At 43.8% G+C, this 18,577-nt stretch overlaps 1 protein-coding gene across 1 annotated transcript in view; it reads right to left on the minus strand.

Moving 5' to 3' along the window:
- The window catches only part of NCOA1 (nuclear receptor coactivator 1), a 589,360-nt gene extending 572,283 nt beyond the window's left edge, over window positions 1-17,077 (minus strand). Inside the window, exon 1 of the mRNA XM_073624852.1 lies at window positions 16,273-17,077. The gene's annotated coding sequence lies outside the window, so the exon portion shown is untranslated. The remainder of the gene's footprint in view (window positions 1-16,272) is intronic.
- Window positions 17,078-18,577: the final 1,500 nt, after the last annotated feature.

Genomic DNA, 18,577 nt, shown 5'->3' on the forward strand with positions numbered 1-18,577 from the left:
AACTCTCAGACCCCAACCCCCCCCAGGTTTGGCAGGGAGGTCGCCTGACTCTGCTCCTACCTGGGTTGTATCTGATGATATTGTGTTTCATGATGGGCTGTGCTGTACAGTAGCTGCTGGAAGGATTGATAAGGAGGTTTCAGATTCCTGAGGTTTCCTGGGGTCCAGTTTCTCTCCTATCTCTGTTGCCACATGGTATCCTCAACCTGCATGCTCTATACAAGTATATCTGCAAAAATAAAACTCTTATGGGTGTATTTATAAAAGATTTGAGAGCTATTCACCATGCAAAACCGTATGTACATTTATTCTTTGCAAATGCTGGCAAAACTGAAAGGTGCTAGGTTTTTTTAATCTCCAAGTTGGATGTACTTCATTCTTAAGAATAGTGTGAATAAGGAAAATGCTGCATTATGGCCAGTAGATGGAGCTGGTGATCATAAGGAATTTGCTATGATCATCAGCTCCCTCTACAACCATACACCATAAAAACAATGGGTGCCACTCCAGGTCTTCATCACAAGTTCCGATGACTCTCAATGGGAAGGGTGCTGGTGGAGATGGCCAGTCCCAGCTCTGTACACAGTTACAAGGCAAACAAGGGCCCAAGCCGCCGCACACCAGAGTAAACCTAGGTATCAGACAGATGAGAAACAGCTTCAGCCTAGCTCCATCCAGGGCATGCCCCTGATGTGTTTCGCCCAGCCCACAGGGCTTAGTCAAGGAGGTCTCCCGGACTAAGTCCTGTGGATGGGGCGAAACACATGAGTGGGCTGGCCTGCATGGAGCTGGGCTGAAATTTTTTCTCATCTGTCCATTACCTGGACCTTTTCTGGTGTTCCGCAGTGTAGACCCTTGGCCGCCTTGTGAGCTCCTTCTAGAGGCCATATTACACTACTTTCCTGATTTCAGCTCTTCTTATGCATGAAGAACGTCTGATCTGGAGAGAAGATAGTCTAGTAACCTTGCATACTTTTGTGTGTTTTTATAAATACTCTCCTCAGTACCTACCTGCAATCGGACCTTAAGGTTTCATTTGCTGCTTGTGTCCCCACCAGTGAGATTTCCTCTCACTTCTTGCCCCATTGACAACTTTTTCCAGGGTGGGAAGTAATGCAATATCTGTCAAGTGAGGAAACCCTTTCCCATTTTATAGATAAGTTTAGTATTTAGTGTTATTGCTGTCTTTTGCATTTTTTCACATGCTTGACGAGATACACATTATGTGTCATGGACAGCAGTTCACGTCCACTGAGAAGGGGACTGTCCAAATGATTCAGAGCAAATTGGAGACTACATGGAAACATAGATGTCATGGAGGTTCACGGGAGCCACTAGATGACAAAGGGGGCGTTTTGAGGCACACTGAAGACATGGGGGTGCACTAAATTCACTAGATAACTAAATAAATTAACCGGAGCTGGTTGCACTAGGAGCACTAGAGTCACTAGATGACATGTGGACCGAGAACTCACTGGAGTCACTGGGTTTACTGGAGTCACTAAATAACATATGGACTGGGAATGGACTGGGAATGCACTGTGGTCACTGGGCATCCTTTACCTCTAGAAGACATGAGGACTTGGAGCATACTTGAAGTGATTTAGTGCGTGGGGGAACACCAGAGTCGCTAGATGACATGTGGATTGGGAATTCACTAGAGCCAAGGGGTGCACTCGAGTCACTAGAAGACATGTGGACTGGAAACGCACTTGGGTCACTAGATGACATGTGAACGGAGAACGCACTGGAGTAACTAGAAGACACGTGGGCTTGGAGCAGACTTGAAGTCACTGGGCGCACTATAGGCACTAGAAAACACATGGCAATGGAGCAGACTTGAAGTCACTGGGCATACTGGAATCACTAGATGACACATGGACTGGGAAAACACTAGAGTCTCTGGGCATCCTTTAGTCACTAGAAGACATGAGAACTTGGAGCACACTTGAAGTCACTGTTTGTACTGGAAGCACAAGGGGTGCAATTGAGTCACTAAAATACGTAAACTGGGACGCACTGGGGTTATTAGATGACATATGGACTGAGAACGCACTGGAGTCACTGGGCTCACTGGACGAAACATGGACTTGGACCAGACTTGAAGTCACTGAGTGCACTGAAGTCACTAGATGACATGTTGACTGGGAACACACTTGAGTCACTGGGTGTCCTTTAGTCATTAGAAGACATGAGGACTTGGTGCATACTTGAAGTCACTGCGGGCACTGGAGACTTGCACATCTGTAAGTCTGGCTTGGTTTGAACTTTATTTATGACATGTCATGCTTTCAACTTCACTTAAATTTCGTAACTGCTACAGTAATGGAGTTACGTTCGTAAAAAGTGGTTACACTGATGTATGGGAAGATGTCAATTTAGACACTTTAGTCAATTTAGACACCTATATGACAAAGTCCAGAAGGTTAATTAGACCTCCAAGGAGAAAGATGTATCTGATTGATATCCTATTTGGTCTCTAACAAATTATTATTTCATCCTGTTCAATAATCTGTTGGTTGTTGGATTGTAAAACCTTGTCATCTGTAAATATATCTACATTTACATTTACAATATATAATTCCAATAATAGACATTATGAGAAAATCTGCTTGATCATAAACACTTGAGTAGTCGTTCAGCACACCTTTCATGCCCTTTGATTGGTTGAGTTAATTCTGTAAATGGCTTGTAATGTAATGTATAATATAGAGTTTATTATGAAGGAGTCCGTAAGGCACAGAGTGCAGGGGTCAGGGGTGTGTGATGGAAAGAGTGTAATGCCGCATACACACGAGCAGACTTTACGGCAGACTTTGCCCGGTGGACGGGATTTCATCGGACAATTCGATCGTGTGTGGGCTCCAGCGGACTTTGTTTTCTCAAAAGTAGGATGGACTTAGATTTGAAACATGTTTCAAATCTATCCGACGGACTCGAGTCCGGTCGAAAAGTCAGCTCGTCTGTATGCTAGTTCGACGGGCAAAAAGCCACGCTAGGGCAGCTATTGGCTACTGGCTATGAACTTCCTTATTTTAGTCCGGTCGTACATCATCACGTACGAATTCGACGGACTTTGGTTGATTGTGTGTAGGCAAGTCCGTTCATTCAGAAAGTCCGTCGTAAAGTCCGTCGAAAAGTCCGCCGGGCAAAGTCTGCCGTAAAGTCCGCTCGTGTGTACGCGGCATTAGAGTCAGGGGTATCTAATACACATAATAGCGCAGTGGTTAGTTCTGGATTTAGAAGTACATAAAGCACAAACTCCCCCTCTCCCAGCACACTGCAGTTGTTGGGCTGTCATCGCTAGATGTCCCTAAGCTGCATGGTCAGTCTGCTGTGGTCAGTTCCAGGGACGTGTGTTTCCCAGGGGAAGACCCCTTATAACAGGATGAATTGCAACCATGCCCCAATCTCCAGTCCCAGCACAAATCATCTCTCCCCCCAACAACAACTTTCTTCCCCAGCATGAATTTTTGTTACCCCACCCCAGAGGTCATTATGCCCCCCCCAGTACTATTGCTAGGGTGAGGGTGGGGAGGTGACTTTATATTATTGCTTCACTGTAACTGAGAAAGCAGTTACACATCCTTGCTATACAGTTTGGTTGGAATATGTGAACCAAAAAAGTGTCTGAGCATCAAACATTTTTGTAAGAAAAACTGTTCACAATATAATATTTCATCAGTATATTCGGCTCTTTGGCTCCAGTTCATCATTAGCTGTCATAAATGCCTCAGGCAAAAATGAATTACTAGTTCAACCTTAAAGAAACCTTTCACAAGACATAAGGCTGTCATTGCCGACTCCCTTCTGAAAATGCTAGTTTACTGGTGGTCATGGCTACTGACTTTAGTACAGTTCCAAATTCTGGAACAAGAATGCAGAGCAATATTGTCCCAGTAAAGCCAGAAGCCCTGATCTGCATACTTGTTCTGGGTTTATTGACTTAGCATTTGCAGAATGGAAATTAGACAAGTCCACCATTTTTCATCATTTTGGCCACTGGCGTAAAAGAGCAGAGAGCAATTAAATCAAGTAAGAAACAGAATTTACATTCCACAGTAGTATATGAATTGTTTCAAGAGCATGCAATCTTGGATGCACATTTAGAAAGGGGTTCCCTTTGTGCCACCCTATTGGCGGCCATACACATGGCAATTTTCAGGCAAAGTCAACCGATTTCAATTAGCTTTGGATCACAAAAATGGATCAAGCCAACCTACCGACTAATTCACCATTGAAAGTGTTGGCGGTAGTTACACCATTTCTTCCTCCGGCCAATAAAAGCAGCTGAGCAACAAAGAGAACATGAAGAAGGCAACAAGGAGCCACAGTATATAGTGAGGTCCAGTGCAGTTTAGAACCATTAGATGTTAAGAAGTGTTGTCTTAACTGCACTGTGAACTGCAGATTAGGTTAGTCGTTGAGATACGTCTTTATCAAGTCCTATCATAGGTCTTCCATTGCATCTCATCGTGATTCCAATAACATTCACTGCTCTAGCCCTGAGGAAGAAGGAGGCCTCTCCCCCAAAACGCATTGGCTGTATTTGATACTCTTAACCAATAAACATTTCAAAAAGACCTTAAAGTGATATGAACTTTTTTAACTAGGCGCTCCTCAATACCCACCTCAGAGTCTATCTCCTTTATAGAGACTCTAGCATGCGTCAGTTTTATCATGCGGTCGTATGGATCAGATGTTCTCTTTTTCCTAGTATCTTGCTTACAGGGGCCCTTTTAACCCGTACAACCCCACAGGCCCCCCACACTGGGTCCTCTTGTTTCTGGGGAACTAGTGGGACTGTAAGAAGGAGAGGAACCATTTCTAGGTCTGGAGAAGGTGTCTAATCACAACACAGCAATACACACTTGAAATCTTGAGATTTGTGGAGTACTTTTGGAGGAATGAGATTATTGAAAGGGCTTCTGTAACAGAGATACCGGGGAAGATTAATGTATAATCATTATGCCCTTAATATGAAACTAAAGATGAAACAAGAAGCATAGAAGGCTATGACATACAAGAAGAAAGGGGCTGAGATACCGATTGGATTTCAAGTGGTATTAATATAGGCATATAAAAGATCTTAAAAGGCATTGATAATATGTGAACTCTTAAAAATCCATCACATTTTAAGAGACTCTAGTATGCTTCAGCATGATCTTGAGGTAATGTGGATCAGATGTGCTCTTTTTTTCCTAGTATCTTGCTGATAGGAGCTTTTTCAACCTTTAGCACTCCACCAGTCCCCACACTGGGCAAAGGGAGCAAACCCAGCACGGCAGTACATTACAGAAGGACTCGTAGTCTCAATACTGTAGAAGACACGTTAGAAGGTTTGCAAGACCCAACAACATCTGACAAAGGAGGTGACTGCTAGGCGGTTGGGCAACTAAGGCGCCCGAGAGGCAGAAGAAAAGAAGGTCAAGGTAGGAGCTCAGGCATAAGGTCCCTACACTGTCCCTCCTCCTGTCCTTAAACCTTTCCTTATGCTAAACACACTGTCCCTCACCCGTGGAATCCTGTTCCTGAACTAGCCACTTCACAAATGAGCACAAACTGCAGCGGGACAGTACTATTTATTAGCACTGCCCTCACTAAAATAGGCTTCCAAGGTCATTAAGGGCAACAGCGCCAAATCAGACGGCTGCTCCCCTGATGATGCCTAGAACAAGAGTTCCTCTTCTAATTATTTTTTTCTGCATAGGGGCTGCCGTAACAGTGCCACCTGTGCAGGGAGGATGAACTACACCTGCCTACAGGAGGGTGAAAGGAGGGGCATGGGAGCTGACACTGTCAGAAGTGGAGAGGACTATGGCATACAACAAGAAGGGGGCCTAGATACACATTGGGATTCAAGTGGTATCATTATGGGCTAAAAAAATGCTAATAATCATTGATAATGTGTACTCTTGGAATCCATCTAATTTAAAGAGACTCTAATATCATGCAGTATTATTTTGAAGCCATATGGCTCAGATGTTCCCTTTTTTTCCCTAGTATCTTGCTTTCTAGTATCTTGCCCTTTCAACCCATACAACCCCACCAGTCCCTGCACTAGTGAATCCATAACAAGTACAAACCGGCAACTTGACAGCTTCTCCATAGAAAACTTTATTATAGCATTATAGCAGTAACATCATCCAAAATGTTGATGCGTTTTGGCCTAAGCCTTCATCAAAGCACTAGGTCCTCTTGTTTCTTGGGGATCTGATTGGGTTGTGAGAGGGACCAATTTTAAGTCTGGAGGAGATATTTAATCACTACAAGCAATATGTACAGTCAGGTCCATAAATTTTGGGACATCGACACAATTCTAATCTTTTTGGCTCTATACACCACCACAATGGATTTGAAATGAAACAAACAAGACGTGCTTTAACTGCAGACTTTCAGCTTTAATTTGAGGGTATTTACGTCCAAATCAGGTGTAGAAATTACTACAGTTTGTATATGTGCCTCCCACTTTTTAAGGGACCAAAAGTAATGTGACAGATTAACAATCATCCATCAAACTTTCACTTTTTAATACTTGGTTGCAAATCCTTTGAAGCCAATTACAGCCTGAAGTCTGGAACGCATAGACATTCCCAGACGCTGGATTTCATCCCTGGTGATGCTCTGCCAGGCCTCTACTGCAACTGTCTTCAGTTCCTGCTTGTTCTTGGTGCATTTCCCTTCAGTTTTGCCTTCAGCAAGTGAAATACATGCTCAATCGGATTGAGATCAGGTGATTGACTTGGCCATTGCATAATATTCCACTTCTTTCCCTTAAAAAACTCTTTGGTTGCTTTCGCAGTATGCTTCAGGTCATTGTCCATCTGCACTGTGAAGCGCCGTCCAATGAGTTCTGAAGCATTTTGCTGAATATGAGCAGATAATATTACCTAAAACACTTCAGAATTCATCCTGCTGCTTTTGTCAGCAGTCACATCATCAATAAATACAAGAGAACCAGTTCCATTGGCAGCCATACATGCCCACGCCATGACACTACCACCACCATGCTTCACTAATGAGGTGGTATGCTTTAGATCATGAGCAGTTCCTTTCCTTCTCCATACTCTTCTCTTCCCATCTGGTACAAGTTGATCTTGGTCTCATCTGTCCATAGGATGTTGTTCCAGAACTGTGAAGGCTTTTTTAGATTTTGTTTGGCAAACTCTAATCTGGCCTTCCTGTTTTTGAGGCTCATCAATGGTTTACATCTTGTTGTGAACCCTCTGTATTCACTCTGGTGAAGTCTTCTCTGGATTGTTGACTTTGACACACATACACCTACCTCCTGGAGAGTGTTCTTGATCTGGCCAACTGTTGTGAAGGGTGTTTTCTTCACCAGGGAAAGAATTCTTCGGTCATCCACCACAGTTGTTTTCCGTGGTCTTCCAGGTCTTCTGGTGTTGCTGAGCTCACCGCTGCGTTCTTTCTTTTTAAGGATGTTCCAAACAGTTGATTTAGCCACACCTAATGTTTTTGCTATCTCTCTGATGGGTTTGTTTTGTTTTTTTCAGCCTAATGATGGATTTCTTCATTGATAGTGACAGCTCTTTGGATCTCATATTGAGAGTTGACAGCAACAGATTCCAAATGCAAATAGCACACTTGAAAAGAACACTGGACCTTTTATCTGCTCCTTGTAAATGGGATAATGAGGGAATAACACACACCTGGCCATGGAACAGCTGAGCAGCCAATTGCCCCATTACTTTTGGTCCCTTAAAAAGTGTGAGGCACATATACAAACTGTTGTAATTCCTACACCGTTCACCTGATTTGGATGTAAATACCCTCAAATTAAAGCTGAAAGTCTGCAGTTAAAGCACATCTTGTTTGTTTCATTTCAAATCCATTGTGGTGGTGTATAGAGCCAAAAAGATTAGAATTGTGTTGATGTCCCAGTATTTATGGACCTGACTGTACTTGAGATCTTAAATATGTGGAATGCTTTTGGAGAAATAAGAGTTATGAAAGGGCCCTTGTAAGCGACATACTGGGGGAAAGAGAACAAATGATCCATGTGACCTCAAGATGAAGCATACAAGAGTCTCTTAAATTAGTTAAGTTTCAAGAGTACACAGATTATCAACACATTATCAACATTATTTATCCAAAGGATAATGTGAAAGATGATGTTACGCCAAGTAAATAGATACCCAACATGTCACGCTTTAAATTTGCGCACACCCATGGAATGATGCCAAACTTCGGTACTTAAAAATCTCCATAGGCGAAGCTTTAAAATTTTTTACAGGTTACATGTTTAGAGTTACAGAAAAGGTCTAGTGCTAGAATTGTTGCTCGCGCTCTAACACACGTGGCGATACCTCACATATGTGGTTTGAACAGCGTTTACATATGTGGGCGGGACTTATGCGTGCGCTCGCTTCTTAGCGCGAGCTACCAGGGACAGGGGCGTTTTACATTTTTATTTTTTTATTTTTTTTATTTTAATTTTCTTTTTTTACTTACACTTTCTTTTACATTTTTTTGATTACTTTTATTCCTATTACAAGGAATGTTAACATCCCTTGTAATAGGAATCATTCGTGACAGGTCCTCTTTATGGAGAGATGCGGGGTCAATAAGACCCCACATCTCTCCTCCAGGCTGGAAAGCATAAGATTGGAAAAAATAATTCAGGATCTCATGCTTACCACCCGCGATCGCGGCTTTGTTTATATCAGCGGCCGGGATGTGATGTCATAACGTCACGGCAGGGCCTCAAACGATCATAGAGATGACTGGTGACCATGTGGTCACCGGAATCCTCTATGGTCGTCATCCAGTGGTGGCCGATTCTTGGTGTCAGTGGGAGGAATAGTGCCCCAAGGGCCAGATAAAGGCTAACAAAGGGCCACATCTGGCCCTTGGGCCGCAGTTTGGAGACCCCTGCATTAGAGCAAGGCGGCCATCCCCCAAGCCTCTAAAAGTATAAAACTTTTACAAAAGAAGCAGCATTTTCATTCCATTAATGAAACCCAAGAGCTTGCAATTTACAGGCATGCATCAGAGGAAGGCGGCTGGGTACTGGTTCACAAGTTCACAAGCTATAACAGCCTATAAAAAAAAATATGAAACTTTTTCGACCAAAGACAAAGCATTAACAACAATAGAAATTCTCTGCATGCTTTCGACCCCAAGAGTTTGCAATATAATGGCATTCCTTGGAGCAGTGGTCTCCAAACCAGGGACAAGCAGTCAGGGGAGGCAAAAAAAAGAAAAAATGATCGAGCTTCGAGGGTCATAGCTCGGCGACCTGGGGTCACAGAGACCCCAAATGGCTGAAGTCCTACTCCACCACTGGTCAAAATTTGGGGCTCCAACGACCTATGGTTCTGTAGATACGGGGCTTCTTGCGCAGCCTGTCAGAATCTACATACAGAGCGGCCAGTTTAAACACAAGCTGGCACACTCTGCATGCAGCCAGACTGAGAGGATGAGCTCACAGTGCCTCTCCTCACTTCTTGTCAGAGGCACTGAGCTCAATGGACAGCTTGGGGTCTTGGACCAATGGTAAAGTACCTTTGAAACAAGCTGTCCAAAAAAAATGCTGAAGTGGAGGCACGCCTCTCACTGTAGTGTCATAGAAGGAGGCGTGTGTCTAAAAGACACATGCTCCCTTCCAGACCAGCCCTCTTAATTACAATTCCTCACAAATTTACTTGCCAGGAATAATTATCCTGGTTGATTGTTAGAGATTTATTGATCTCTCCCTAATTTCAGCCCTGTTGCACTTTTCTCTTCTACCACTAGGTGGCCGGGAACTTGGTCGTACTAGATATGAGAAGGGCAACGCAAGGCCAGGTTATGGGTATATGGGGTATCTCAGCTAATGGGCAGGGGCTTTCTTGAATCCCTTGGCCTGCTGGGAGAGCCCATATATTCGGGTGAGGTCAGGTGATCAGTGTTCTGTGCCACCTGAACTTCTGTCTGGGTGGACGTGTGTCGTATTGTCCGGGCTGCTAGGTCAGAGATTGGGCTTATCCCGGGCACATGTGGCTGCTAGGCTGTCTGAGGGCCTATCCAGAAGCAAGAGAGCAGCGGAACTGTTAAAGACTGTTGCCATAGGAGACAGCATTCCTAGCACATGCAGATATGGCGTCTTGCTGGATGCCTTTCCCTGCATGGCTGACCTATCGAAGTCGCGGAGTCTGTCAATTGAACTTGCAATTACCTAAGGTTGTCCTGGCCCTAACCCTCTTTCCCCCTAAAAGTTTGTTAAGAGAAATAAACTCTGTTTTGCATTCAAGAAGTGTCTGGCGCCCAATGACTTTAATCATCTTGCACCCACCATTCCTCACAACCCACTATACACAGAAGGATGTCCTCTATCTCTGGCCCTGGAGGTGTTCATTAGACTGAAGGAGACCTTGCTAAATTTGTATATTACTTAGTTATGGTAATCAACCCCTTGCCACCCAGGCCAATTCACTTCTCTCCTACATGTAAAAATCATTATTTGTTTGCTAGAAAATTACTCAGAACTCCCAAACATATATATATATTTTTTTTAGCAGACAACCTAGGGAACAAAATGGTGGTCGCAATTTTTCAAACGCGTTTTTATTGGAAAGAAACAGTTTCATAAATTAAAAAAAAATCTAAAGTTAGCTTGAATTTTTTTGTATAATGTGAAAGCTGGTGTTACGCCGAGTAAATAGATACCTAACATGTCACACTTTAAAATTGCGCACACTTGTGGAATGGCGCAAAAACTTCAGTACTTAAAAAACTCCATAGACAACGCTGTACATTTTTTTACAGGTTACATGTTTAGAATTACAGAGGAGGTCTAGTGATAGAATTATTACTCTCGCTCTAACGCTCGCGGCGTATGTAACCTGTGTGTATCTAGCACTGATACTAGCCATTGCCTCACCAGACACTGACCTCACTGCTCGTCCCTGCTCCAAACTGCAGCCCGGGGGCCAGATGCGGCCCTTTGCTTGCCTTTATCTGGCCCTTGGGGCACTGTTCCTCTCACTGATACAAGACACTATCCCTCCCACTGACACCAACTATTCAGTACTACTCCTCATTCTGACACCAATGATGGGGCACTATTCTTCCTATGGACACCAATGATGGGGCACTATTCTTCCTACGGACACCAATGATGGGGCACTATTCTTCCTACGGACATCAATGATGGGGCACTATTCTTCCTACGGACACCAATGATGGGGCACAATTCTACCTACTGACACCAATGATGGGGCACTATTCTTCCTACGGACACCAATGATGAGGCACAATTCTACCTACTGACACCAATGATGGGGCACTATTCTTTCTACGGACACCAATGATGGGGCACTATTCTTTCTACGGACACCAATGATGGGGCAGTATTCTTCCTACTCACAGCAATGATGGGGCACTATTCTTCCTACTGACACCAATGATGGGGCACTATTCTTCTTATGGACACCAATGATGGGGCAGTATTCTTCCTACGGACACCAATGATGGGGCACAATTCTTCCTACTGACACCAATGATGGGGCACTATTCTTCCTACTCACAGCAATGATGGGGCACTATTCTTCCTACTGACACCAATGATGGGGCACTATTCTTCCTACTGACACCAATGATGGAGCACTATTCTTCCTACGGACACCAATGATGGGGCACTATTCTTCCTACAGGCACCAATGATGGGGCACTATTCTTCCTACAGACACCAATGATGGGGCACTATTCTTCCTACAGACACCAATGATGGAGCACTATTCTTCCTACAGACACCAATGATGGGGCACTATTCTTCCCACTGATACCAATGATGGGGCACTATTCCTCCCACTGATACCAATGATGGGGCACTATTCTTCCTACTGACACCAATGATGGAGCACTATTCTTCCTACTGACACCAATGATGGGGCACTATTCTTCATACGGACACCAATGATGGGGCACTATTTTTCCTACGGACACCAATGATGGGGCACTATTCTTTCTACTGACACCAATGATGGGATACTATTGCTTTCACTGATACCAATGATGGGGCACTATTCCTCCCACTGACACCAATGATGGGGCACTATTCCTCCCACTGATACCAATGATGGGACACTATTCCTCCCACTGACATCAATGATGGGGCACTATTCCTCCCACTGATACCAATGATGGGGCACTATTCCTCCCACTGATACCAATGATGGGGCAATATTCCTCCCACTGATACCAATGATGGGGCACTATTCTTCCTACTGACACCAATGATGGAGCACTATTCCTCCCACTGATGCCAACATCCAGCCCCCTAAAGTTTGAAGGAAAGCAAACTGGCCCTTTATTTATAAAGTTTGGAGACCCCTGCATTGGAGGAAGGCAGCAGTGTACCAGTTCACCTTGGATATACTGGTATACTGAGCTCTCCTAAACCCTATAAAAAAATATGAAACTTTTAGAACAAATGAAGTAGAAATTGCATGGCGTTATTGATGGTAGAGAACCTCTGCATGCCTTTGACCCCAAGAGCTTGCGATCTATGAGCATGCAAATAGAGAAACGTGGTTGGGTACCAGTTCACCTTGGACATGCTGGTGCAATGAGCTCTACTAAAACCTATAAAAATATGAAACTTTTACAACAAAAGAAGCAACATTTGCATGGCATTAATGATGGTGGAGAACATCTGCATGCCTTTGACCTCAAGAGCTTGCAATCTATGGGCAGGAAGGTGGTTGGGTATCAGTTCACCTTGATAGAAATTGCATGGAGTTATTGATGGTAGAGAACCTCTGCATGCCTTTGACCCCAAGAGCTTGCGATCTATGAGCATGCAATAGAGAAACGTGGTTGGGTACCAGTTCACCTTGGACATGCTGGTGCATCGAGCTCTACTAAAGTCTATAAAAATATGAAACATTTACAACAAAAGAAGCAACATTTGCGTGGTGTTATTGGTGGCAGAGAACCTCTGAAAGCTTTCGACCACAGGAGCTTGCAATCTATGGGCAGGAAAGTGGCTGGGTACCACTTCACAAGTTCACCTTGGACACACTGCAGCACTGAGTTCTCCCAAAGCTTAAAAAAATGAAACTTTCACAACACAAAACAGGATTTGCATGGCAATAACCAAGGTCAGGAATTGTGACCCCAAAAGCTTGCAATCTGTAGGAATGCATCGGAGGAAGGAGGCGGGGTATCAGTTCACAAGCTTTTACAAAGCCTATAAAAATCTGAAACTTTCACAACAAAAGAAGTAGCATTTACGTGGCATTAATGATGGCGGAGAACATCTGAATGCCTTCAACCCCAAGAGCTTGCAATCTATAGGCGGAAAGGTGACTGGGTATCATTTCACCTTGATATGCTGGTGCATTGGACTCTAATAAAGTCTATAAAAATATGAAACAATTACAACAAAGGAAGCAACATTTGCATGGCATTAATAATGGCAGAGAACCTTTGCATACCTTCGACCCCAAGAGCGTGCAATCTATGGGCAGGAAGGCAGCTGGGTATCAGTTCACCTTGGCATGCTGGTGCTTTCAGCTATGCTAAAGCTTATAAAAATATGAAACTTTCACAACAAAAGAAGCTGCATTTGCATGGTGTTATTGGTGGAGGAGAACCTCTCCATGCCCTAAAACCCAAGAGCTTGCAATCTATGGTCAGGAATACAGCTGGGTACCAGTTCACAAGTTCAGATTGGACACACTACAGGACTGAGCTCTCCCAAAGCTTAAAAAAAAAATCAACTTTCACAACACAAAACAAGATTTGCATGGCAAAAACCAACATCAGGAATTGTGACCCCAAAAGCTTGCAATCTATAGGATTGCATCGGAGGAAGGAGGCGGGGTACCATAAGCTTTCCCAAAGCCTATGAAAATATGAAACTTTCACAACAAAAGAAGCAGCATTTCCATGGCATTATTGATGGTGGAGAACATCTGCATGCCTTTGACCCCAAGAGCTTGCAATTTATGGGCAGGAAGGTGGCTGGGTATCAGTTCACCTTGACATGCTGGTGCAATGAGCTCTAATAAATCCTATCAAAATTTTAAACTTTCACAACAAAAGAAGCAGCATTCGCATGGTGTTATTGATGGCAGAGAACTCCTGCATGCCTTTGACCCCAAGAGCTTGCAATCTATGGGCAGGAAAGTGACTGGGTACCAGTTCACAAGTTAACCTTGGACTCACTGCAGCACTGAGATCTCCTAAAGCTTAAAGAAAATGAAACTTACACAACACAAAACAGAATTTGCATGGCAATAACAAACGTCAAGAACTGTGACCCCAAAAGCTTGCAATCAATAGGAATGCAGCATCGGAGGAGGGAGGCGGGGTATCAGTTCATAAGCTTTCCCAAAGTCTATAAAAATCTGAAACTTTCACAACAAACGAAGCAGCATTTGCATGACATTAATGATGGTGGAGAACATCTGCATGGCTTTGACCCAAGAGCTTGCAATCTATGGTCAGGAAGGCAGCTAGGTATCAGTTCACCTTGATATGCTGGTGCATTGGGCTCTACTAAAGTCTATAAAAATATGAAACGTTTACAACAAAAGAAGCAACATTTGCATGGCATTCATGATGGCAGAGAACCTTTGCATGCCTTCGACCCCAAGAGCTTGCAATTTATGGGCAGGAAGGCGGCTGGGTATCAGTTCACCTTGATATGCTGGTGCATTCAGCTCTACTAAAGTCTATAAAAATATGAAATGTTTACAACAAAAGAAGCAACATTTGCATTGCTTTCATGATGGCAGAGAACCTTTGCATGCCTTCGACCCCAAGAGCTTGCAATTTATGGGCAGGAAGGCGGCTGGGTAGCAGTTCACCTTGGCATGCTGGTGAATTAAGCTCTACTAAAGCTTATAAAAATATGAAACTTTCACAACAAAAGAAGCAGCATTTTCATGGTGTTATTGGTGGCGGAGAACCACTGCAAGCCTTCGACCACAAGAGCTTGCAATCTATGGGCAGCAAGGCGGCTGGGTATCAGTTCACCTTGGCATGCTGGTGCATTGAGCTATACTAAAGCTTATAAAAATATGAAACTTTCACAACAAAAGAAGCAGCATTTGCGTGGTGTTATTGGTGGCGGAGAACCACTGAAAGCCTTCGACCACAAGAGCTTGCAATCTATGGGCAGGAAGGTGGCTGGGTACCACTTCACAAGTTCACCTTGGACACACTGCAGCACTGAGCTCTCCCAAAGGTTAAAAAAAAAATTAACTTTCACAACACAAAACAGGATTTGGATGGCAATAACCAACGTCAGGAATTGTAACCCCAAAAGCTTGCAATCTGTAGGAATGCATCGGAGGAAGGAGGCGGGGTATCAGTTCACAAGCTCTACTAAAGTCTATAAAAATATGAAACGTTTACAACAAAAGAAGCAGCATTTGCATGGCATTCATGATGGCAGAGAACCTTTGCATGCCTTCGACCCCAAGAGCTTGCAATCTATGGGCAGCAAGGCGGCTGGGTATCAGTTCACCTTGGCATGCTGGTGCATTAAGCTCTACTAAAGCTTATAAAAATATGAAACTTTCACAACAAAAGAAGCAGCATTTTCATGGTGTTATTGGTGGCAGAGAACCACTGCAAGCCTTCGACCACAAGAGCTTGCAATCTATGGGCAGGAAGGTGCCTGGGTACCATTCATAAGTTAACCTTGGACACACTGCAGCACTGAGCTCTCCCAAAGCTTAAAAAAAAACAGAAACTTTCACAACACAAAACAGGATATGCATGGCATTAACCAACGACAGGAATGTTGACCCAAAGAGCTTGCAATCTATAGACATGCATCGGAGGAAGTCAGCTGGATACCAGTTCACAAGCTCTCCCAAAAACCATAAAATATGGAATGTTTATGACAAAAGAAGCAGGTTTTGACACACCATTAACAACAATAGAGATTCTCTGCATGCTTTTGACCCCAAGAGCTTGCAATCAAAGGGCATGCATTGGAGGAACGGTGTCTGGGTACCAGTTCACAAGTTCACCTTGGACACGCTGCAGCACTGAGCTCTTCCCATGCGTTTAAAAATATTCAACTTTTACAACAAAAGGCATGGTGTTGACAACGATGGGGCTTTCTCTGCTTGCTTTTGACCTGAAGAGCTTGCAATCTAAAGGCATGCATCACAGGAAGGGCAGATGGGTACCAGTTTACAAGTTCACCTTGAACATACTAGCACGTTGATTTTTTAATTTTTTTTTTTTTCTCCCTACAGGCAACCGCCACCACCCCTTTTCCCCGCACACAGCTGTCCCACCCAGTCTCACCTGATCATAATAAGGTACAGTGGAATCGACGGTGCCCGGTAATCAGACTGTCTGCGCTCCGATTGCCATCCTCAGTGGAGGCGTCTACATTAAGCCACCCGGGTTCGATACGCTTCTGTCTCTGCTGATTCCCACACTGTCTGATTCCTACATCCCAGACTGTCTCGATCGCACTGCTGTCCTCAAATCCCGACTCCGGTCCTCTTTAAGATCTGTGCATCCTGGTGGCGTTGGCTTGGAGTGTGCAATTATCTATCATGGGTCTTTGCGATTGCCCAGGTAGCGACACCCCCCCCCCTCTCCCTTGGACTTAACGCAGGCAAGCACGCTGCATGAAGGTTGTACCGTGGGGCTCAGCGTCTAGTCTATTACACAGCAATTTTCACAGCCAACCTGAGCTTCTGCGTTTTTTTTTTTTTTTCCCCACGCGTCTCTCCCCGTATCCGACTGTCTGTGTTTATCTTTAATCCTATGTCTCCCCTTATAGGTCCGTGTCTCTGTAATGTACAGCGTTCAGTACGACCGTCTGCTGTCTCTGATGCTCTGTCTCCCCCTATAGGCCCGTGCGCCGCTGATGGCGATGGGCTTAAAGAGCTTTATGTTATGTCTAGACCACGCTGAGCTCTGTTTACTGAGTCTGTTTGTTTGCTTTCCATCCAAACTCTAGTGTCCCCTGAAGATCTCCAAATAACCAAAAAAAGCAAATAATAAGAGGCAGCGCACCTAATAAATAAACATAATAAAATGTGTAAATCAAACAAAACGAAACATGAAACGATAGCCCTTATCTCTATGGGCCATCTAATAATTGATAAATCCAGCAATGTGCATCACTCAGTACTCCACGTGCAATCCCACCATCTACTGGACTGGAGCTCAATGCATCAAAATGAGCACATGGCATTATGAGGAGCTTCATTTTTCTTTTCTGAGCATGTCACGCTGGATTCTCTGTGAAAATGTAAGAGAACATGACACCGGATTCTCATTAAGGCCTAATGCAAACTTCCAGACTATCATTTCTGAGTGGAGAAAGCTGTGTTTTTTTGTTTTTCCTGGATTCTGTAGTTCCGGATTGGGGCCTGGAGCTTGAAGGTTCCAAAATGTCTTTGGTGGGATAGAACCTTCAATTCTGTGTCCAGATTGTATTACATTTTACTATGTGAAGCCTCTTTTCTCTTTCCTGAGTATTTCAAACCTACAGTATATGCTGATACAAGGACAAGCTGACTTGTTGGTGGAATATCCATCTACATGGTGTTGAAGACCATAGAGTACATTTTCTCAACCAGGGTTTCTCTGAAAGGTTTGTAGGGGTCCCTTGAGCTGTGTCTTACTGAATTCCCATTGGAAGGTGCCTGCATAGTTGCAATCCCACCATCGACTGGACTGGAGCTCACTGCATCAAAATGAGCACCTGTTTAGGGGTAAGTTTTTTTTTAAAACAAACACATGGCATTATGAGGAGCTTCATTTTTCTTTTCTGAGCATGTCACACTGGATTCTCTGTGAAAATGTAAGAGAACATGACACCGGATTCTCATTAAGGCCTAATGCAAACTTCCAGACTATCATTTCTGAGAGGAGAAAGCTGTGTTTTTTTGTTTTTCCTGGATTCTGTAGTTCCGGATTGGGGCCTGGAGCTTGAAGGTTCCAAAATGTCTTTGGTGGGATAGAACCTTCAATTCTGTGTCCAGATTGTATTACATTTTACTATGTGAAGCCTCTTTTCTCTTTCCTGAGTATTTCAAACCTACAGTATATGCTGATACAAGGACAAGCTGACTTGTTGGTGGAATATCCATCTACATGGTGTTCAAGACCATAGAGTAGACTTTCCCAACCAGGGTTTCTCTGAAAGGTTTCTAGGGGTTCCTTGAGCTGTGTCTTACTGAATTCCCATTGGAAGGTGCTTGCATAGTTGCAATCCCACCACCGACTGGACTGGAGCTCACTGCATCAAAATGAGCACCTGTTTAGGGGTAAGTTTTTTTTTTTTAAACAACACATGGCATTATGAGGAGCTTCGTTTTTCTTTTCTGAGCATGTCACACTGGATTCTCTGTGAAAATATAAGAGAACATGACACCGGATTCTCATTAAGGCCTGATGCAAACTTCCAGACTATCATTTCTGAGTGGAGAAAGCTGTGTTTTTTTGTTTTTCCTGGGTTCTGTAGTTCCGGATTGGGGCCTGTGAAAATATAAGAGAACATGACACCGGATTCTCATTAAGGCCTGATGCAAACTTCCAGACTATCATTTCTGAGTGGAGAAAGCTGTGTTTTTTTGTTTTTCCTGGGTTC

Source organism: Aquarana catesbeiana, linkage group LG04 (genome assembly GCF_042186555.1).
Source record: "Aquarana catesbeiana isolate 2022-GZ linkage group LG04, ASM4218655v1, whole genome shotgun sequence".
NCBI classification, from domain to species: Eukaryota; Metazoa; Chordata; class Amphibia; order Anura; family Ranidae; genus Aquarana; species Aquarana catesbeiana.